This window comes from Bos javanicus, chromosome 6, assembly GCF_032452875.1.
Source record: "Bos javanicus breed banteng chromosome 6, ARS-OSU_banteng_1.0, whole genome shotgun sequence".
Taxonomy (NCBI): domain Eukaryota; kingdom Metazoa; phylum Chordata; class Mammalia; order Artiodactyla; family Bovidae; genus Bos; species Bos javanicus.
In genome coordinates, this window is record NC_083873.1 from 29,838,430 (window position 1) to 29,862,584 (window position 24,155).

At 36.6% G+C, this 24,155-nt stretch overlaps 1 protein-coding gene across 12 annotated transcripts in view; it reads right to left on the reverse strand.

Moving 5' to 3' along the window:
* Positions 1-24,155, reverse strand: part of BMPR1B (bone morphogenetic protein receptor type 1B) — a 454,161-nt gene that overhangs the window by 162,967 nt on the left and 267,039 nt on the right. For all 12 annotated transcript variants that reach the window (XM_061419616.1, XM_061419639.1, XM_061419635.1 and 9 more), the window contains exon 2: positions 10,134-10,227. The gene's annotated coding sequence lies outside the window, so the exon portion shown is untranslated. The remainder of the gene's footprint in view (positions 1-10,133; positions 10,228-24,155) is intronic.

A 24,155-nucleotide genomic window follows, 5' to 3' on the forward strand; every position in this document is an offset into this window, starting at 1 on the left:
AATTGAATACCATGGCATCCAGTGCCATCACTTCATGGAAAACAGATGGGGAAACAATGGAAACAGTGAGAGACTTTATTTTGGGGGGCTCCAAAATCACTGCAAATGGTGACTGCAGCCATGAAATTAAAAGATGCTTGCTCCTTGGAAGGAAAGCTATGATCAATGTAAACAGCATATTAAAAAGCAGAGACATTACTTTACCAAAAAAGGTCCATCCAGTCAAAGCTATGGTTTTTCCAGTAGTCATGTATGGATGTGAGAGTTGGACTATAAAGAAAGCTGAGGGCCAAAGAATTGACACTTTTGAACTGTGGTGTTGGAGAAGACTCTTAAGAGTCCCTTGGACTGCAAGGAGATCCAACCAGTCCATCCTAAAGGAGATCAGTCCTGGGTGTTCATTGGTAGGACTGATGTTGAAGTTGAAACTCCAATACTTTGGTCACCTCATGCAAAGAGCTGACTCATTTAAAATGACCCTGATGCCGTGAAAGATTGAGGGCAGGAGGAGAAGGGGACGACAGAGGATGAGATGGTTGGATGGCATCACCGACTCAATGGACATGGGTTTGGGTGGACTCCGGGAGTTACTGATGGACAGGGAAGCTTGGCATGCTGCAGTCTGTGGGGTCACAAAGAATCTAACACGACTGAGCAACTGAACTGAACTGAAAAATAGGAAACTATAAAAGATGAATAAAAAATATATGAATAACCTATGTAGAATTTTTTAAACTGTTAATGAGTACATATATAGACTAATGCATACTTTCCAAGTAATAATACAAAAATATCCTGCTTATTAACTAAAAGGTTGTTATCTTCAAGTGTTCAAGGCAGAGCTGCAAACAAAACCCCAATAAACTGTACTGTAAATCTTAGCATAAATAACACCAATGTATCAACAAAGAGCAGAGTGACCCAGGGAGAAAGAAAATCCTGTATTATCTTGAAGCAAAATGGTTTGCCTTGAGTTTAAGAGGAAAACAAATTACTTCCTGATGGCCAAATGTATAATAAACAAATAAGAGAGCAAACGTCTTTGTATAAACTTTTATATAGGAATTCCTGCCTCCAACATATACAAACTGTACTTATCGCTTAAGCTCATTCACAGCAGATAAAGCTATCCTTTCACACTACTCCAGGTAAACCAGTTAGCACAAAAGTACTGAGTTCTAATGATACTAAAATATCTAGAATTTCCTTTCCTGCTGTAAATACCACAGCAACACCTGGGAGGCTTTTAACTTAGTAGGTTAAAATAGAGATGATAGCCAAGGCTGCCAGTTAGGGAGACTCATGTCTTCCCTGAATGAAGCTTGTAATATAAAAACAGAGGCCCAGATGGAATAGTCTGTCCTGCTGGCCTGGCGGCCCAGTGCCAATTTCCTTGCTGAGGTCACAAGCAGGTATGTGAGGGAGGGAATGGTGCTATGTATTTTGTACATGGGGCAGAAGTGAGCAAGCTGGCTTTGGATGAAAGAAAATTATAAAAATCAATCAGATCAGATCAGTCACTCAGTCGTGTCTGACTCTTTGCGACCCCATGAATCGCAGCACGCCAGGCCTCCCTGTCCCTCACCAACTCCCGGAGTTCACTGAGACTCACGTCCATCGAGTCAGTGATGCCATCCAGCCATCTCATCCTCTGTCGTCCCCTTCTCCTCCTGCCCCCAATCCCTCCCAGCATCAACAGGTACTAAAATCTGAAGTTGTTCTAAAAAATGTAACTGATTTTAGCTGATTTCAAGTCCAGAGTTATTTCTGTCCACCTTGAGATTCTTGTGTCTTCATTACTAACTCCAAACAATAAAAGCCTCCTCATATCACCCATTTCCTTGGTGTCCTTTGAAAGTCATTGTTCCTGAGTTCATTTCTTCATAGACTGACTCAAGTCAGGAAGGTTCTTAACACCTGACCCCACAGACCTGCATCTCTTAACATTTATGGCAAAAGCATAATTTCTCTATTTGGTAGTAATTCCTTAAAAGATGGAGTTTGGTCAGATCTGGGTTTAAATCATGGCCCTATCATTTATTAGCTATGTGAGACCCATCAGGCTACTTTATATCTTGGGGTCTCAGTTTATCCTGAAAAAAAATCAGAGTAAGTCACTCAATTTATGAGGAAATCATAATAGTTAATGAAATCATAGCTACAGTGCTTGGTGGAATGCCAGATATATTATCCAGAAAACCTTGATAAATGGTGACTATTATTAATGTATAATTTCTCACTCACAGATTCATATTCTTATTAAGTCTGCTTTAACATAAGTAATAAATGCAGCCTCCTGTCTACAGTAATTTCAAGGCACACACCAAGTTAAGTCCCACAACACCCTAACATGTTCCAATGTTTAAATCTTACTTAATAATAAACATGAAATTTCATTTCTTAGACACAAAATTTTAAATGCAATACAAGTTGAGAGGTAGCATAAAGATTTAAATTTGCATCAAAGGAGCACAAGAGATAACTTCATTTAAAAAGTGGGAAAGGGGACTGAAAATATTGAAGTGGTTAGTTAATAAGTCCCTTGTGAATCACAGAATTAACCAAGAACATTCAGATGTCCAAGCTGGGTTTAGAAAAGGAAGAGAAACCAGAGATCAAATTGCCAGGATTCCCTGGATCACAGAGAAAGCAAGGGAACACCAGAAAAACTTCTACCTCTGTTTCATTGGCTACACGGAAGCCTTTGACTGTGTGCAGCATAAGAAACTGTGGAAAGCTCTTAAAGACATGGGAATACCAGACCATCTTACCTAACTCCTGAGAAAGCTGTATGCAGGTCAAGAAGCAACACTTAGAACCCTGTATGGAACAAGTGATTGGTTCAAGATTGAGAAAGGAGTACGACAGGGCTGTCTGCTGTCACCCTGTTTGTTTAATCTATACACTGAGCACATTGTGAGAAATGCTGGGCTTGTTAAGTTACAAGCTGGAATCCAGATAGGCAGGAGAAACATCAACAACCTCAGATATGCGAATGATACCACTCTAATGGCAGAAAAGTGAAGAGGAACTAAAGAGCCTCTCTACGAGAGTGTAGGAGGAGAGTGAAAGTCGGCTTCAAACTACATATTACAAAAAACTAAGATCATGGCATCTGGCCCCATTACTTCATGGCAAACAGAAGGGGGAAAGTTGGAAGTAGTGACCGATTTCCTCTTCTTGGTATCTAAAATCACTGCGATGGTGACTGCAGCCATGAAATCAGAAGATGTTTTCTTCTGGGCAGGAAAACGATGACAAACCTAGACAGTGTGTTGAAAAGCAGAGACATTCCTCTGCCAAAAAAGGTCTGTATAGTCAAGGCTATGGTCTTCCCAGTGGTCGTGTACAGTTGTGAAAGCTGGACCATAAAGAAGGCTGAGTGCTGAAGAACTGATGCCTTCGAACTGTGGTACCGGAGAAGACTCCTGAGAGTCCCTAGGATAGCAAGGAAATCAAACCAGCCAATCTTAAGGGAAATCAACCATGAATACTCATTGGAAGAACTAATGGTGAAGTTGAAATTCCAGGATTTTGGTCATCTAATGCAAACAGGTGGCTCACTGGAAAAGTCCCTGATGCTGGGAAAGATTGAGGGCAGATGGAGAAGAGGGCATCATAGGATGAGATGGATGGATGGCATCACCAATGCAATGGACATGAACTTGGGCAAACTTCAGGAAACGGTGAGGACAGAAAGGCCTGGCATGCTGCAGTCCATGGGGTTGCAAAGGGTCAGACATGACTGGGAGACTGAACAACAACAAACCATAAAAATATTTAAAAAATAGTTTTCATATATTTGGATTGTAAAAAACATTATAAGCTTCAAAGGAGATGAAGAAAATACTCATTAGGATTAATAAAGGTATTTCCAATACACCTATTTCAAACCATAGAAAACAAAATTTTAAAGTGATCAGAAGCTTATGAAAACAGTTACAACTAACAGGGCTTTAAAGAACCAAGATTCTTTTACTTAAAAAAATACCCAAACTTTTTAAACCAATAAGAGAAATACAGCCTCTGGGGAAAAAAAAAAACTATATAAATAGATAAATGATAAAAATATTATGCTAATAACTAATAACCCCCTCAGGCTCAAGTTTACTAGTAATTAAAAACATAAATATCACCTTCCTCTATCATATTAGCAAAGATTTTAAAATTATAAATCTCTGAGCACCAAGAGTTTGAGAAGATAGGTAATACATCTTTAAAATGAAAAGTATCAATCCAATGAAGATATATACTAAGGGATGGAGAATAGTCAGACTATTTTCATTTACTGGAAAGGTTGGGTACAGCAGGTCACTTAACTGAGGGAGAAGACAAGAAGAAGGTATAGAAATCATAGGCTGAGGCTGAGGCAAGCCTCCAGTGACTTGCTCAAAAACATTTTCATCTTTCAGTACAAGCAACTGTTTCCAGAAATGAGAATGGAAAGAATTGAAGAGCTCCAGTTCCTTCGGGGATTGTGGGGACAGGAATAGAGAAGCAAAGTCTTAAAAGAAGATGAGATGTACAAAACAAGCTTGTTTTACTCCTCTCTGACCCTTTAATTATTTATATTTTTTAAGACTCTAAGATGAAAGTCTATATAATCTAGAAAAGCACATTTGGTTCTTTGATTTTCATTTTCAATAATTTTCCAGCTATAAATATAATTAATGGTCATCTTAAAGCTATAAAACAACATATAACTATATATTCTCTATTAGAGGCTAAGATATAATGAAAGTATTAAATTTGTTTCTGCAGTTTCTGTCTTTTGCTTCAGGACTATCTGCCATATCCTACTGAAAAAGAGAATGTTTGTGAGGGCATAAATCTAACTCTACTACCAAACAGAGTGGGAGAAATCAGGGAAGCCAGAAAAAGAGTTTCTGTTATTTAAAAATAAATATGTTTAACTATGATTATGAGTGGAAAAGACCTCCATCTCAGTTGGGAGTAATAATTACTGGCTTTAACTTTCAGGAGTTGTGAAATAATGCAAAGGAGTGTGAATACATGACAAAACTCAGAGATACAACAAATTAGGCTTTACATCTAATACACAGAATAAAAAGGGCAATTATAAACAGATGGGGAAAGTCACAATGATAAAATACTGGCCTTACATTTTTTTTTAAATCAAAATCCTAACTAGCTACTTTAAAAGCTGATGTTTGGCAAATTACACTGCCACTTTGTACAACATTTGTCCTTATCTATAAAATAAAAGTTAAAGAAGAAGTTTTTGAAGTTTCTACTTTAATTATTAATTCATTTTTGTCCTCTCACATTCTGTGAATTCTATGCCGTGCATAGCTATACAAAGAAAATGACTAGCAAGCTAACCTGCTAACAAGAATAAAAATTTAATTGTTTTAGCAAAATTTTCTATGCTTTTTTGACTTCTTGCTGGTGGTAGTAATGGTATTTTCTTTGCCTTCATTTGTTTTTGCTGTAATTTTTTTAATATTGAGGCAAACAGGTTTTTCTCATCACTGGCTGATGGAAACAAGGTACATTCCTAAATCCATGACCACAATAACTTCTGCTCTTCTTATTTTACAACATTTATATCACTTGATAAGTCAGTAAGATACCTATAACTCTTTGATAAGATACCTTATCATACCTATTTAATTAACTACAAGGTAGTTGTGTGGGCAAAATAAATCTGAAGAAAAATTACAGATTGAATTATGGTCCATACCAAGCAAATTAAAAAGCTACCAATATTTCCTGTGAAAATACCCAATCTTGTTTTCATTCCTAAGACAGATACAATTCAAGGTTAAACAAATGCAAGAGTCATATTCAACAGCTGGGAGAGGTTTATCAGACTTCAACTGCAGTGGAAACACTAGTAGAACACACAGAGAAGTAAAAATAACCAAAATAAGGAAAGTTTTGAATTATTCTAAACAGTGCATAAAGCTATACCTTGATTCTGGCACACAAATTATTTCACATACAAAGTAAATATTTTATGTATGGTGGGGAAATAAAACACAATTAAAGAGAAAATAAAATTTTATTCACTATCTGAGCTCAAAGAAACAGATGCTATTTTTCAACTACTTTTTTAAACATTGCCATCCTTTTCTTTGAACATTTCTATTTTGAGGGGCAAATTCTTCTGACTGAAATGAAGTATCACCTTTCAGTTTAGAGAAATTTTAAGTCATGATTTTCTATTACTTCCTTAAATCCTTAACTTTCTCTACAAGAGGAAATAAAATTAGAAGGTGTAACTTTATTGGTAACATTGAAGAGTCATTCCATTGTGTAATTTTTTAATATACATGAGGATGGACCCATTCTCTCCTGAAACTCTCTCTGGACCTTTTGGAAGGTATAACTCTGTCTTCAATTTGCCACAGCATCACTTAATTTATCACAGCAATTCATAGGAGTGCAACAACTAGCTGATTTTGTTGATAGATTTCATGAAATTAATTAAATATCTGCAGGCTATATATCCAGAATTTGTATGTGCTAACCAAGATAATTTTGAATGTCATTCAAATAGGTTATTAGTTCAAAAAATATCTACTTGCATGGATGAATATGCCCTACTATAATTGCTGGGAGAGAAACAAATTTAAGTATTGCTACTGTTTCAAAAGCATTTACCAACTTCATAAAAGGCTTTTCCTTCAATCCAGTTAACCAAGGTTTTAAATTACATTAAAATAAACTCTATAAAGAAAAGTGGGTTTAAAATAAATTTGATAAAGGTTTTCCTTAGTTCAAGTTCTTGAGTATCTGTTTTACGTTAGGTCTTGGAAGAACACAAAAGAATTCATTTAAAATCATACAAAATTATATATTCAATTGTGTATAGAAGAAGCTGGTGAGAATGCCCTCCTACATAAGCAACTCCAGTGTTCTGTATGCAAAATTTTTAATAATTTAAACTGTCCTGATTCTTCTTTGTAAATTGAGAAACAATCATATCTTTCTAAGCAGTAAAGGAGGAAGACTAATGCTTTGTGCATTTTTATATATTTGAGGTCATTCTTCCCACAATGTAATAATACATTTGACATCTGGGATTCTCATATTTTCCTAGTTCATGTACATTAAATGCTAAATAATACTGTTTTTAAGTTTTGTGCTGTAAGAAAAAGTGGAATAAACTTTAATTCTGCTACAAAAATTAAATAAATAAAATTTTAAAACCTGGCTATGTACATAGCTCACAAACTCATATGGGAAGACAAAACAGTGTATCATCGACTTTGCAGAAGTGCTGAGGCCATGGTCTGAACAGGAGACCAGACCATAGAGGCTGACAGTGGACCAGCAGGGCATCTGGGAAGGGATAACTTCATTAAGCCTGAAAGGCAAAGACCAGGAAGAGGGTGTTTCATGACAGAAGAAGCAACATAAACAATTCCAGAAAGGAGTAAAACAGCATGGATTGCTTTAGAAATGTAAGATATTCCAATAACGTTGGAGCATAAAGCAGAGGGAGAAGGAATACGCTCAAAAGAGAGATGTGGAAAACAGCCCAGAACTAACATCAAAAGACGAATACAGAACAAAAGTAGCAGCCAGATCAGAAGGGACTCTTCAAGAAGGGACTCACTGTGCCAAGAAGCCTGACCTCTATCTATGAGCAAACGAGGGCCAGGGATGAGAGGGCTTTAGCAAGAAAAGTAGAGAGTTCATCATGGTGGGAGATGGATCCCTCTAAGGATAGTACAGCATATGGACTAGGAGTACAGCAAATGACAGGGGCAGTGAGAGGAGGCCAACATTAACATTTCAAGCTAAATTCACTAACTTTACTTCAGCAGATAGTCAAAACATGATGCAAAAGATCCTACCCATTTTTATAATATGTCTATGTATGAAATGCTTCCCCATTTCACGGTGGCTGGTGGCTCAGATGGTAAAGAATCTACCTGCAATGTGGGAGACCTGGGTTCAATCCATGGGTCAGGAAGATCCCCTGGAGAAGGGAATGGCTAACCACGCCAGTATTCTTGCCTGGAGAATTCCATGGACAGAGGAGCCTGGTGGGCTACAGTCCATGGAGTCACAAAGAGTTGGACACGACTGAGTGACTAACGCTTTTACTTAAGTATAGAATGTTATTTACAAATATGACAAATAACCAATATTAGGGTTGACATTCAAAAATAATATTGAGATAGTGTTTCAAGTTTTAAAATGCTCAACCAGCCTTCAACCATATATATCCCATCTTAGACACTGTCAATCTATACCACACTTTTCTATTTCCTCTTTTGATTAAAGGGAAAACTTTATTTTATTGTAGTAGTTTTGTTAGCTTGCTTTCTAGCCAAAGTTTCCATAGGGTACTTCAGAAACAAGATACCATAACAAATAAAAATAAAACAAATTTTAAAAGGCTTAAGAAGTCAATTATCACTGATTGAATATGTTATTTATGTAACTTATAAAATGAATGAGTAAAAGATATTAAAGAACTGAAATTACAATCTTGATCAAGAGTTATTACCCAAATGTATTAGCAAAGAAAATTTTGAGAAACACCCATTCTAAATCAACCATGGTTGCATTTTCAAAATAAACAAGTCTACAGAAACCCATTAATAAAAGGGGAGCCAATACCTTAAAAAGTAAAAAAAAAAAAAAAAAGCTTGTTGCAGAGGCTAAAACAAGCACTAAATGAAAGTCAAATACAGTTTAACTTTAGATATCAGGTTAGCCTTAAAGCACATCTGAATTAGTAAAACTGATTTTGAAGCATTTTGCATTATTTTTTAAATTTTATGTGATTCAACAGCAATGATATTCTACAACTATTGGCTTCATTTTAAGATATTTACTTAAGATATTCCACCTACTGTTTTGGACATAAGTTTATCCAGTTTTAGAATGAGTTGGTTCCTGAATATTAACTCTAATACAAAGCCTATCCAGAGTATTAGCTTTTTCTTGTATCTCTATTGGTTTGCAGTTTAAGCTCTACTGCAGCATTCATGTTTTGTTTTTAATTTAATATGTAATACAAATACTTATGTAATACAAAAAATCTTTGGAAGAGTAATCACCATCTATCATCCAGCCTAACATTTTTAAATACCACACTAGTGTTACTCCACAACTAAAAAACCTACAGGGAAATTTTCGATCTGTCGGTTGACAAACTTCATCTAGTTAATGCCAAACCTACAGCAAAGCAACATATTACTTTCCAAATCATGTGCAGTAGACATAAAACACAAGTGTATCAATTCATGGGTGTCCTAAATCAGAAAACACATAGAAACCAAGTACTTTCTGTCCCCTTTAGCAACACCGCTTTTAATGTCAATCTGAGATATGCAAAACAATGATGATAACTGAATAGACAAAAGCACTATAGTCACATAGAGAATCATGTGTCCAAGTGCTGCCTGTGATGAAAGGGGGATAAAAAGAAAAAACTATGATGTGGAGCAGGGGATGTTAACTTAATGTCTTTAGTAATGAACCACATTTTGTGAGGACCCAATCTAGCACATCACTTAACAAGCAGAGAAATTCTCCTAAACACTGAGTTCTTTGCATCTTGGATTAAGAAGCCTGTTCTGACTTTTCATCACTCCCACTTTTCTCTGTTCCCAGAAGTAGTCATTATTTCATTTTAATGGACTGCCAAATGGACACTGGATTTCTTTCAAAAAGACCTTATGTTTCTCACATCTCACATTCACAGTCTACACATTTTCACAAAGTCAACAAAATCTTCAACCATTCATCTGAATTTTTCCCCTATTCCATTTCTAAACCAGCATCCACTATAAACTTATTAATAATCATGTTTCAATACCAATATAAAAAATAAACACAAATTTACCAATCAGAAGACTTCAAGTATGAGAGAATGAAGACACAGAAATTTACTGACAGGATACACCACGGAATCAGTGTTGAAGAGCCATTCCCACCACCCACGACACTATAGTGCATTTTGAACCTACACAACATTCTGAAGAGCAGAACACAAAAGTATACTGCCACCAAGAACACTCTCAACCAGCAGGCAGCCTTTCCTCATTAGCTTTAACATGTCACACAGCCCTTTGCTTACTGATGTAGAGCAGCCAAAAGGGAGATGGCGTTTACGAGTAAAAGCAAGACTGAGCTGGCTAATTACTTACCTTCTACGTATGACAGGCTCGCTTGTTTAACTTTTTGTATCCTCTCTTGTCATAGCTCAACGGAAAATGGTTGTGATGCAGCAGAAGTTTGAACCTGACAATCAAAAAGAATGTTTTAAGACAAAAATGGGAAATTAGAGTTCCCTCCCGTACAGTCTTTCTTTCCCTGCCCTCTGCGTGCGTGTTTCTCTCTCGTTTTCTCTCTCTGCAAGGCAGCTACGTAGTGGTCTATAAATATTGACCCTGACACTTGCTCAGTGCTTTACTTGCTCATGGCACAGGTCCGTGTTACTGAACACCGTGGTAATACTCCGGCAAAGTTCTCAGCTGCTCAGACAAAGCTGTGGATTGGCTCACTACCCAGCAACCCTGTGCCTGCCTGGAAATACCATTTTTCTGCCAGCTTTACAGATGCTATGGGCCTTTCCTGAGGCCCAAATCAGGCACAGAAGGGCAATTATGAGGTTTGTCTGAAGAAATACAGTTTTCCTCAAGCAGGTGGAGGAAAGGGGGGCTGGATGGAGTAGAAGCCAAGAAAGGAAACACTGCCTTTGTTTTGGCCAAACAATATAATTTCAAACCCTTTATAAAAGTCATACCTTAATGTCATTTAATCAGGCTTTATAAAACTGAATTACTACATACTATGAATAACCAAAAGACGTAGGAGAGCGTTTTTGCAATTGTTTTTAATATTGCTCCTCATTGAATAAGGTGGCACTGACTAACTGACCACAAAGAAATGTTTCAACATGAATAAATTCATTTCTAGACTGATTGAAGTGCACAGGAAAGTATAATATTAATCAGATCAAATTAAGTACTTTCTAAAAGAGGCTAAAATATAATCTGGAAATTATATGAATCAACATATGAAATACTTCTAGATTTTCAATGATGACAATTTAAATTTTATTTTTTTAATTAAGGATAAAATCTAACCCATGACTATATAATTTGTAGGTGATATAAACAAGGTCACCATCATCTACTGTCCCACATATTATGTCCACAGGATGAATAATTAGAAAATAAAGTAAGCATATATTTTTACTCTTCTTGTCGAGACTAATCATATGTTTACCTAATTGAAATGTCATCTCGATTAAATAAAGAGTAAAGGAAATTTAAGAACTATCTGGTCACTCACTCATTTAATAGATGAGAAAAGTCACCTCCAGCCTGGTTAATTTACACAATCACATGGCAAGTTTGTGGCAGGGCTGAAACCAGAAGCCCTTGCTCTATTTCTCACAAAGTTGTGCTCCTTCTACTAAAAAAGGTTCCTAAATTCATTTTTAGGTTCAAACCCTGATTTTCATATGAAATCTTACCAAAAGCCTTATCAGTAAATGTAAACATTACAGCTAGAGAAATAACCAGCATAAAACAAAAATAGTCTTTAACAGTGTAATTGACAACCCCTACAAAAAAGTTATATACAAGAATTAGCTTTCTAACAGTTGAAATCTACTTTTTCTTGCTTCATTTAATAATCAATATTTACCCAATAAATTAACTTAATACCAGGAGAGGTATATGTTAGGTGCTGAGGAGTTAGGTGCCCCTCGGTTAGGTGCTGAGGAGCCCAAGATGAAACACAGTTCCTACTCTGAGCCTTTTCAGTCCAATCTCATGGCAGGGGTCGGGGGGGCGCCAATAATGACAAAACATCATGTTAATACAGTGGTGCAAACTAGGAGGGCAGCAGGGGTTCCTGGCACATGAGAATCTGAGGGGACACAGGAAATTCCTCAATCAAGACTTTAAAGGTGACACAAACAGATGGAGAGAAATACCACATTTTTTGATTAGGAGAATCAATACTGTCAAAATGACTCTACTATTCAAAACAATGTACAGATTCAATTCAATCCCTGACAAATTACCAATGGCATTTTTCATAAAATTAGAACAAAAAGCTTTTAATTTGTATGGAAACACAAAATACCCCAAATAGCCAAAGAAAACTGCAGAAAGAAAAATGAAGGCAGAGAAATCAGACTCCCTGAATTCAGACTATAGTACAAAACTACAGTTATCAAAACCGTATGGTACTGGCACAAAAAGAGAAATATAGATCAATGGAACAAAATTTCTAGAAAGTCCAGAGATAAAACCACACACCTACGATCACCTAATGTATGGCAAAGGAGACAAGAATGTACAATGGAGAAAAGACAGTCTCTCCAATAAACAGTTCTGGGAAAACTGGACAGCTATGTGTAAAAGAATGAAATTAGAACAGTCACTAATGCCATATACAAAAATAAACTCAAAATGGATTAAAGACCTAAATAAGTTTTTAAAGTAAGGCCAGATACTATAAAACTATCAAAGGAGAACACAGGGAGAACACTACTTGCAAACAGTACCAAGATCTTTTTCAATCCACCTCCTAGACTAATGGAAATAAAAACAAAAATAAAACAAACAAGGTCTAATTAAACTTAAAAGATCTGCAAAACAAAGGAAACCATAAACAAAAAGAAAAGACAACCCTCGAAATGTAAGAAAATACTTACAAATGAAGTGATAGACAAGGGATTAATCTCCAAAATATACAAACAGCTCATGCAGCTTAACATAAAAAAAAATAAATAAATCCAATCAAAAAATGGGTTGAAGACTTAAAGAGGTATTTTTCCAAAGAAGACATATAGATAGCCAAAAAGTACATGAAAAGATGCTCAACATCACTAACTTAAGGAGAAATGCAAATCAAAACTACAGTGAAGTATCACTTCACACAAGTCAGATCACCCACTGCCAAAAAAGTCTACAAACAATAAATGCTGGAGAGGATACGGAGAAAAGGGAACCCTTGCACTGGGGATAGGACTGTATATTCCCAATGTATATATACCAATGCTATTGGTATAGGCACTAAGGAGAAAAATAAGGAGTGTCCTTAAAAAACTGAAAAGACAGCTACTATATAATCCAGCAATCTTTAGATCAGTTCAGATGAGATCAGTCGCTCAGTCGTGTCCAACTCTTTGCAACCCCATGAATCGCAGCACGCCAGGCCTCCCTGTCCCTCACCAACTCCCGGAGTTCACTCAGACTCATGTCCATCGAGTCAGTGATGCCATCCAGCCATCTCATCCTCTGTCATCCCTGTCTCCTCTTGCCGCCAATCCCTCCCAGCATCAGAGTCTTTTCCAATGAGTCAACTCTTCGCGTGAGGTGGCCAAAGTACTGGAGTTTCAGCTTTAGCATCATTCTTTCCAAAGAAATCCCAGGGCTGATGTCCTTCAGAATGGACTGGTTGGACCTCCTTGCAGTCCAAGGCACTCTCAAGAGTCTTCTCCAACACCACATTCAAAAGCATCAATTCTTTGGCGCTCAGCCTTCTTCACAGTCCAACTCTCACAACCATACATGACCACAGGAAAAACCATAGCCTTGACTAGACGAAAATTCTTCAAGAGATGGGAATACCAGACCACCTGATCTGCCTCTTGAGAAATTTGTATGCAGGTCAGGAAGCAACAGTTAGAACTGGACATGGAACAACAGACTGGTTCCAAATAGGAAAAGGAGTTCGTCAAGGCTGTATATTGTCACCCTGTTTATTTAACTTATATGCAGAGTACATCATGAGAAACGCTGGACTAGAAGAAACAAAGGCTGGAATCAAGATTGCCGGGAGAAATATCAATAACCTCAGATATGCAGATGACACCACCCCTATGGCAGAAAGTGAAGAGGAACTCAAAAGCCTCTTGATGAAAAGTGAAAGTGGAGAGTGAAAAGTTGGCTTAAAGCTCAACATCCAGAAAACGAAGATCATAGCATCCGGTCCCACCACATCATGGGAAATAGATGTGGAAACAGTGGAAACAGTGTCAGACTTTAGGGCTCCAAAATCACTGCAGATGGTGACTGCAGCCATGAAATTAAAAGACGCTTACTCCTTGGAAGAAAAGTTATGACCAACCTAGATAACATATTCAAAAGCAGAGACATTACTTTGCCAACAAAGGTCCATCTAGTCAAGGCTATGGTTTTTCCTGTGGTCATGTATGGATGTGAGAGTTGGACTATGAAGAAGGCTGAGCACCAAAGAATTGATGCTTTTGAACTGTGGTGTTGGAGAAGACTCTTGAGAGCCCCTTGGACTGCAAGGAGATCCAACCAGTCCATTCTGAAGGAGATTAGCCCTGGGATTTCTTTGGAAGGAATGATGCTAAAGCTGAAACTCCAGTACTTTGGCCACCTCATGCGAAGAGTTGACTCATTGGAAAAGACTCTGATGCTGGGAGGGATTGGGGGCAGGAGGAGAAGGGGACGCCAGAGGATGAGATGGCTGGATGGCATCACTGACTCGATGGACGTGAGTCTCAGTGAACTCCGGGAGTTGGTGAGGGACAGGGAGGCCTGGCGTGCTGCGATTCATGGGGTTGCAAAGAGTCGGACACAACTGAGCGACTGATCTGATCTGACTAGACGAACCTTTGTTGGCAAAGTAATGTCTCTGCTCTTGAATATGCTATCTAGGTTGGTCATAACTTTCCTTCCAAGGAGTAAGCGTCTTTTAATTTCATGGCTGCAGTCACCATCTGCAGTGATTTTGGAGCCCAGAAAAATAAAGTCTGACACTGTTTCCACTGTTTCCCCATCTATTTCCCATGAAGTGGTGGGACTGGATGCCATAATCTTCGTTTTCTGAATGTTGAGCTTTAAGCCAACTTTTTCACTCTCCACTTTCACTTTCATCAAGAGGCTTTTGAGTTCCTCTTCACTCTCTGCCATAAGGGTGGTGTCATCTGCATATCTGAGGTTATTGATATTTCTCCCGGCAATCTTGATTCCACTTTATGCTTCTCCAGTCCAGTGTTTCTCATGATGTATTGTGCATATAAGTTAAATAAACAGGGTGACAATATACAGCCCTGACGTACTCCTTTTCCTATTTGGAACCAGTCTGTTGTTCCATGTCCAGTTCTAACTGTTGCTTCCTGACCTGCATACAAATTTCTCAAGAGTTAGATCAGGTGGTCCAGTATTCCCATCTCTTTCAGAATTTTCCACAGTTTATTGTGATCCACACAGTCAAAGGCTTTGGCATAGTTAATAAAGCAGAAATAGATGCTGGGCAAAAACCTGGAGAAAACCATAACTCAAAAAGAGATAAGCACCCTAATGTTCACTGCAGCACTATTTATGATAGCCAGGACATGGAAGAAAACTAAATGTCCACCAATAGGTGAATGGATAAAGAAGATGCAGTACATATATAAACAGAATATTATTCAGCCACAGAAAGAATGAACTAATGCCATTTGCAGCAACACAGATGGACCAAGAAAGAGTCACACTGAGTAAAGTCAGACAGACAAAAATAAATGTTATTATCACTTACATGTGGAATCTAAACAAAAAAAATGTGCAAATAAACTTAATTACAAAAAAGAAATAGAGTCACAGATGCAGCAAATAAACTTATGGTTACCCGGAGGAAAACGAGGGGGAGATAAATGATGAGATTAGGACTGACACATACTCACTACTGTATATAAAATAGATAAACTAATAACAACACAGTGTATAGCAGAGGAAAGAGTGGATATATGTATATGGATAACTGATTTCCTTTGTTGTACACCTGAAGCTAACAACATACTAAATCAGCTACACTCCAATAAAAAATTTTAAAAAAAGAATGAATAGACAGCAATGAGACAAAGATGAGAAGGAATAACACAATGAAAACAAGGAGGCAAGGAAAAAATGATATGGAATTTCCAAGTTTTCTTTTACTGGAGCACAGAATATAAAGCAGGAAATGGTTAAATGACCCAAAAAAAAAAAAAAAAGGGACTAGAAGGAGAAAGGTGATGAAGGGTTATATATACCAGGTTAAAAAACTGGGTTTTATATAGTAGGTGAGTAGTCTTCAACTATTTTTATTCACAGACCCTTAAAAGAATTTTGAAAAATATGTAACCATTAACACATTATCAAGTTAATGCCTACAATTTTTCACCTGTGGTAAAATATGCACTTGAAAAGAATTTAATTTCCACTCTATTGGAAATACTGACATTTTAAACATTTTAAAATAAAACTTCTATCAACTATTTTAAGAATATGCAATAGAACCTAAATTCAGGGTCATAAAATTGTTATGCATTTTAAAAATACATGAATAGACTCTTCTTTCAAGCTGAAAATTTTATATTACTATTTTATCAACCTTTATTTCCATCTCACTTCCTCGGAGAATTCTTACATAATGTATTTTGTAACTAAAATTCTTTCATTTTTCACCCTAAACCTCTCCACAACAAAAAAAATATTCTTACTTTTCCACAAAAAAAATCTAAGACATTAATTTAAATTGTTTAATTGCTAAGTTTTCTATGATCTTAGCTACAATGCACCATAGTATGATTTGGGATGGATAGGTATATGCCAGAGAAGGCAATGGCAATCCACTCTAGTACTCTTGCCCGGAAAATCCCATGGACAGAGGAGCCTGTTAGGCTGCAGTCCATGGGGTTGCTAAGAGTCGGGCACTGAGCAACTTTACTTTCACTTTTTTTTACTTTCACTTTTCACTTTCATGCATTGGAGAAGGAAATGGCAACCCACTCCAGTATTCTTGCCTGGAGAATCCCAGGGATCAGAGGAGCCTAGTGGGCTGCTGTCTATGGGGTCACACAGAGTCGGAAACGACTGAAGCTACTTAGCAGCAGCAGCAGGTATACATCTTTCTTTTGTAAAGTTAGAGAGAGACTGCTGTGAATAAAGCATTGTTCTGAGCTAAATCAATATTAAGAGAAATTAATGTGTAAAAGTTAAGACTCTGGACACTCACTCCATTAAAACCATTTATTCAATTGCTAAGTGAAAGAAGCTAGTCTGAAAAGGCTATAGGGTTTGGGTGGGGAGGGGGAATGAGCAGATGGAGCACAGGGAATTTTAGGGCAGAGAAGCTACGTGTTTTGGCTTTATTTTGACACTGTAATGGTAGATACATGACATTACACATTTGGCAAGACAGAATCATCACAAAGAGAGAGCCCTAATGAAAATTAGGAACTTTAGTTAAGTCTCTTGACTTCCTGAAGCATGTGGTCTAAAAGAGAATATTATTGAGTGATTATTGCCTAATAGAAACTATAGAACTATCTCTAACACTAAAACTCTGACAGATGAGTATGCTTTTACCTTTTTCAAGAAAAAGACAATGAGTCTTGGGGTTATAAAGTGACTTGTCTGAAGCCATACAACTAATAATCAGTAGATCTGGGATTCAGGTCACACCTGTCTGACTGGACTATAGTACCACATACTGTCTTTCTATCAGTTACTTAAACAGAGGAAGCCAAGGCTAAGCAAGGAAGAGGACTACACCATGCCCTCAGGAAGTCAGTAAGGAATTAAAGCCTTATCATACAGTTCTCTCAGGAAACTCCTAGAATTTTGAGTTTTAAAGGGTAGCAAGAAGATGAGATGAAGAAATTAATCAGTGGACAAAATTAAAATGATTGATATGCCTTATAAAAAATAGCCTGAAGGGTTTTGTCTTTGATTTGACTGAAGGGTAAGGACTACATAGAGTCAAAGGTGTGCAGACTTAACACTACCAAAATATCAGTTCTTCCCAACTTTATTTATAGATTCAATGTAATCTCCACCAAAATCCATCTTTTTGGATATTAACAAACTCATACTAAAGTTCACACAGAGAGGATAAAGACCTAGAATAGCCAACAACAGTAAGTAAGAACAAAGATGAAAGACTGACAGTAACATCAAGGCTGACTATAAAGCTGTAGTAATCACGACAGTGTGATATTAGAGAAAGAAAAGAAATCAATGGCACAACAGAAAGCACAGAAATAGACTCACTTAAGTAAAGTCAACTAATCTTTGACAAGGAGCAGAGGCAAAACCATAAAGCAAAGACAATCTTTTCAACAAATGGTGCTGGAACAACTGGACATCCATAGGCAAAAAATTGAATCTGGACACAGATCTTACACCCTTCACAAAAATTAACTACAAATAGATCACAGATCTTCCATGTAAAATGCAAAGCTGTAAAACTCTTAGAGTATAATACAGGATAAAACCTAGATGGCCTTGGATATGATGACGACTTTTTAGATAAAACAACAAAGGCATGACCCATAAAAAAAAATAATTGGTATGTTGAACTTAAAAATTAATAACCTCTGAGAAAGATAATATCAAGGCAATGAGAACACAAGTCACAAACAGAGAAAATATTTGCAAAAGACATCTAATGAAGGACTGTTATCTGAAAGATAAGAACTCTAAAAACTCAAAAAAAAATTTTTTTTAATGAGCCAAAGATCTTAATAGATATATCACAAAAAAAGATATACAGATGGCAAATAAGCATATGGAAAATGCTCTAATTCATCTGTCATCAAGGAAATGCAAATTCAAACAACGATATGCCATACCACTATACAACTTTTAGAATGACTAAAATCCAGAACACACACAACACTAAATGCTGATTGAGGTGTGTAACTAGTGGTGTGAAGATGTGAAAGAAGAACTTTCATTTCCTGCTGGTGGGTATTCAAAATGATCCAGCCACTGTGAAAGACTGTTTGGAGGTTTCTTACAAAATTAAACACACTCTTATCATATGATTTATCAATCACACTCATATTTACCCAAAGGATTTGAAAACGTATGCCTATACAAAAATGCAGATGTTTATAGAAACTTTAATTATAACTGGCAAAAAACTGGAAGCAACCAGAAGATCCTTCAGTGAGTGACTAGATAAATAAACTGTGGTACATCTAGGCAGTGGAATATTATCAGTACTAAAAGATTAGCTATCAAGTCATGAAAGACATGAATGAAATTTAAATGCATATCCTGAAAGAGATGAGAATACCAGACCACCTGACCTGCCTCTTGAGAAATCTGTATGCAGGTCAGGAAGCAACAGTTAGAACTGGACATGGAACAACAGACTGATTCCAAATAGGAAAAGGAGTACGTCAAGGCTGTATATTGTCACCCTGCTTATTTAACTTCTATGCGGAGTACATCATGAGAAACGCTGGGCTGGAAGTAGCACAAGCTGGAATCAATACCAATAATCTCAGATATGCAGATGACACCACCGTTATGGCAGAAAGTGAAGAGGAACTAAAAAGCCTCTTGTTGAAGGTGAAAGAGGAGAGTGAAAAAGTTGGCTTAACTTTTAAAGTTGGCTTAAGCAATTAAAATGAGACATTGAGTAGGATCACTCTTACAAAAAGTTTGGCTACAATAAAAGAAGAGAAAGACAGATGGGGATAATGATTTAAAACAACAAACCACTCATCACAGTGTAGAGACTGAGTGTTCTAAAGTCAAGATGACTTGAGTTTTCATCTTTCTCAAGTTACAAGTTATATAACCTTAGTTTCCTCATCAAAAAGATGAGTTTCATATAGTACCTCTGATCTGAGTATCAGCACTTCACTTTTTACTGTGTCATAACACTTTACTGTCTAAAATACGCTTTTTATTTATCCACTCATTAGCTGATGGACATTTGGGTTGTCCCCATTTTTGAGCTATTATGAAAAATGCTGCTATGAAATTTCATGTACAAGTTTTTGGGTGAACTTACATTTTCATTTCTCGTGGGTAAACAGCAAGAGTGAAACTGCTAAGTAATATGGTAATTTCATGTTTAACAACATAAAGAACTGTTAAATTGTTTTCTAAAGTGACTACTACCCTGGTGGCTCAGAGAGTAAAGTGTCTGCCTGCAACGCAGGAGATCCAGGTTTGATCCCTGGGTCAGGAAGATCTCCTGGAGAAGGAAATGGCAACCCACTCCGGTACCCTTGCCTGGAAAATCTCATGGACAGAGAAGCCTGGAAGGCTACAGTCCATGGGATTGCAAAGAGTCGGACACAACTGACCAACTTCACTTTCACTTTTAGCTTTTCAAAGTGACTGCACCATTTACATCCCCACCAGCAAAGTATGAGGGTTCCAATTTCTCCACATTCCTATAAACACCTGTAATCAACTATCTTTATTACAGCAACACTGTAAGTATAAAGCACAATCTCATTGTGATTTTAATTTCCATTTCCCTAATGACAAAACGTTCAGTATCTTTTCGTGTGCTTCTTGGCCTTTTGAACATTTACTCTTTTCAGTAAATACAATTTCAAAAAAGCTCAGGACTGAATGAAGCTTAAGGCATATTTTCAAGTTATATGTGACACAGACATGATCACTTACTTCTTAGCTGAATAAATGAACAAACTAATCAACAAATGAAAGATTAGGGATTAGACATGTGATTTATTGGTATATTGCTTCCATTTTTAAACTAATAATTTGAATTCCTCTGCATTTTCAACAGAATTTTTAGTAAAGAAACTTTTAAAATTTGTAATGACAAAGAATATGTACTAACCCTCTGTTCAGTATTATGATGAATACCTATATTAGTATTTTCAATTTGGTAATAATTAAGTACTCTATTAGATAAGTGCTAGGAAACTGGAACTGTAATCCTGTTATATGAATACTTTAATGCTTCCTTGAGGTTAGACGTGGAGAAAAAGCAAAAAATTGATTAAGAAATGAATGACCTTAAAATACATTGCTGACAAACTTAATCATGAAGGCTACAAATTTACCCAACACCATAAAGAATGACACACTCCTCAGGGGCAATGGGTTCTAGGAAAATACTAGTAATCCAAATTGGCCATGATTTTTCAAAAGTACCGAGGAAATATGTGACTTTCCATGTAAAAGATTGAAGAGAAAGAAAACTGATTCTATAATATGCCTGGTTAGAAACAAACTATGGATGGTTTTCTCCTTGTTTTTCCTTTCAGTTCAGATCAGTCGCTCAGTCGTGTCCGACTCTTTGCGACCCCATGAATCGCAGCACGCCAGGCCTCCCTGTCCATCACCAACTCCCAGAGTTCACTGAGACTCACGTCCATCGAGTCAGTGATGCCATCCAGCCATCTCATCCTCTGTCGTCCCCCTCTCCTCCTGCCCCCAATCCCTCCCAGCATCAGAGTCCTTTCCAATGAGTCAACTCTTTGCGTGAGGTGGCCAAAGTACTGGAATTTCAGCTTCAGCATCACTCCTTCCAATGAACACAGGTCTCTATTAGTCATATTATAAAGAAAGTCACTTACCTTTAACTCTAAGGTTCTTTGTTCTCATGTAATAAATACTTTGGGCTCCCGGGACCCCACAGGAAAATCATACATAGGTCTACTAACCTTTACTGCTGCCAGTTTATTCTAAGTACCTATCCATTATTAGTTGAAGGTATTGACTACATAATTAATAAAAAAGGCTCTTTCAATCAGAACAATGCTGTATATAAACTTAAAAGGGGAAAAATATGAAGCAGAAAAATGATAGAGCAAAGAATAGAAGTCCTTTTAAATTTGTATTTGACATCAAACAAACGACAAACTAAACATTGTATCACTTATAAATAGAAATTGTTTTGAAATTCATAGTGCATGGAACACATATAACCATAATCAATAAAAAAGCTCAATAACATTTAACAAAAAAAAGTAACAATAAAGAGTGAAAAACATCAAGATTATCGAGTTATTCTTGTAGTTGTTGCTAATTGGTCTCATATAAAACTATACTAATGTCTCTCTTCATGATTAATATTAATAGCTGAGTTCTCAGCTACATACCAGTATTTCCATTTGTTTTCCTCTTAATGGCATATATATTTATATAACACCAAGGACAATTTCAAAAATATTGGAAATATAATATTTATTTGCAATATAATTTCAGGAATTTTCTACTCTTACAAAAGTGTACAGGTCTTACAATCATTACATAGCTTTAATATTTATTTCTTAAATTTAAGGAATTAACTTCACTAATTCAAATTTCTCTAAAATCAGTTCAAAATGAAAATTAGATTGTCTATCTAACAGTAAGAATCTTTGAGAATTTTTAATTCCATTAATTGCTGAGTAGCTCTAATATTTCAGATGATCACCCAACACTGGAAACAAAGGTTTTCTGTCACCAAAAAGATCTCAACTCTCAGTTTTTGTTGCTTTTTCAAGGACAATTCATTTGAGGATCTTTTTATTCATACAGATATCCATAATTAGCAATGTGATATTAATTTAATGGAACATTTCTAGAAACAACTGGAGTATATTTTGTTGAACAGAGGAACAGATATCCCGAGAAAGAACTAAGCGCCCTCTCCAAGACAGGAGAGGCAGGGTGATCCTAAAATCGTCCCTACCAGAAGGATTTCTGTCAGCTAAAAGGAGAGCAGGAGAGATTAGGGAACTCAGTAAGACAAGCTACCACCATGCATTCCTTAGGATGGAAAAGGAGAAATCCCAGCCAGGAAGAATTCAGCAAAAATCAGTTCAGTGGAGGAGGGAAATACCTATCTACCACATTTAAGCTGACCTTTGTTACTATTAATCACACAACAGTAAGTCATAAAAGCATCACTGAATAATTAAACGAGCACGGAAAATAGGAATATATGTTAAATCTCACAAAAGAATTATTAAAATTCATAAAAGAATATAAAAACATCACTGGTTTATTTTACTGCTATATGATCTATCTGTTCTCATATGCAAGATTTAAATTTGTAAAGCCAAAGAATATCATTATTCACTTTAATGCCACATTTTTCTAATCAAAATATGTCTCAAAAAAAGGAGAAGAAATAGGAAGAAAACAATAAAGCCAACCAATTTTAACAAGAAATGAATGATATATCTACTACTCTCGTTTGGTTTACACATAAAATGGGGTTGTTTCTATTGGCTGTCCTGCTTGACAGGGCTTGAAATTTTCTTGAAATGCATTGTCAAAAGTAAATAAGGAGTAATGCAGAAAGAAAGACGAAAATGTTTTAAATCTTACTTTTACTTCTGTATTTTAGTGGATCTGAATATTGTCATATATATTTCCAACAGTAAGTTAAATAAACTTTGAGGTGAACTAAAGCAATCTTTCTAGTTTCTGTAAGCTCTGATTTCATTAGACTACTTTGGAATAGGTGAAAACTGCACAGGAGTGCCCTTTGAGGTGCTTTTTCCCTTCCTCTAATTTGCTTCATCCTGGTATTCAGCTTACATTGGCCAAGATCAGAGCTGGAACTAGGTTGAGGATAGGTGGGAGGTAAAAGTATAAACGAGCTCCCCTGCTAGTTCAGATGATAAAGAATCTGCCTGCAACGCAGGAGACCTGGGTTCAATCCCTGGGTCAGGAAGATCTCCTGGAGGAGGGCATGTCAACCCACTCCAGTATTCTTCCCTGGAGAATCCCATGGACAGAAGAGTCTGGCGGGCTACAGTCCATGGGGTCACAAAGAGTTGGACATGACTTCTACATGTGCATAGAAAAGGTAAAGAAAGAATATCCTTATATTCTTTCATAATCCACTGAAGAAATGAAATAATGTTAACAAATAGCACATCAATTTAGGAATCAACCTGATTATATTTCTATTTTATTATGAAGAGAATATGTATTGAACTGTTAAATTAAAATAACTGCTTTGTATAACTATCCATCTTTGAAAAAGCATATACAAACTGCCACTCATTCCAGATACTTAAATCACATCAGTGAAGAACATAAAGGAACATTTTAGAAGTACAGGAACTCAGATCACGCTCAGGGCATGGGACCCATATTGATGGGGTATTCCCCCTCTTGCTGGCCAACTCTGTACAAATCTATTGACGCACATTTATACGGCATGTTTTTAAGGAGTCTTTCTTCATATGCTTTCTCATTTGATCATTAGGATAAGCCAATGAGAAAAAATTCCTACTTTACATAAGCAAAAATGGAAATCCAAAGTAGGCAAGGAACAGCCCAATGTGCCGACATTTTAAAGAAATATAGACAGAAACTGAATTTGGGACTTTTTGTATTAAACCCTTGGCCTGTATTACTACACATTTTAACAACACCTGAGGGACCCTCCCTCAGTATGGATTTTCCTATTGAAAAAAATAATAACACCTAATG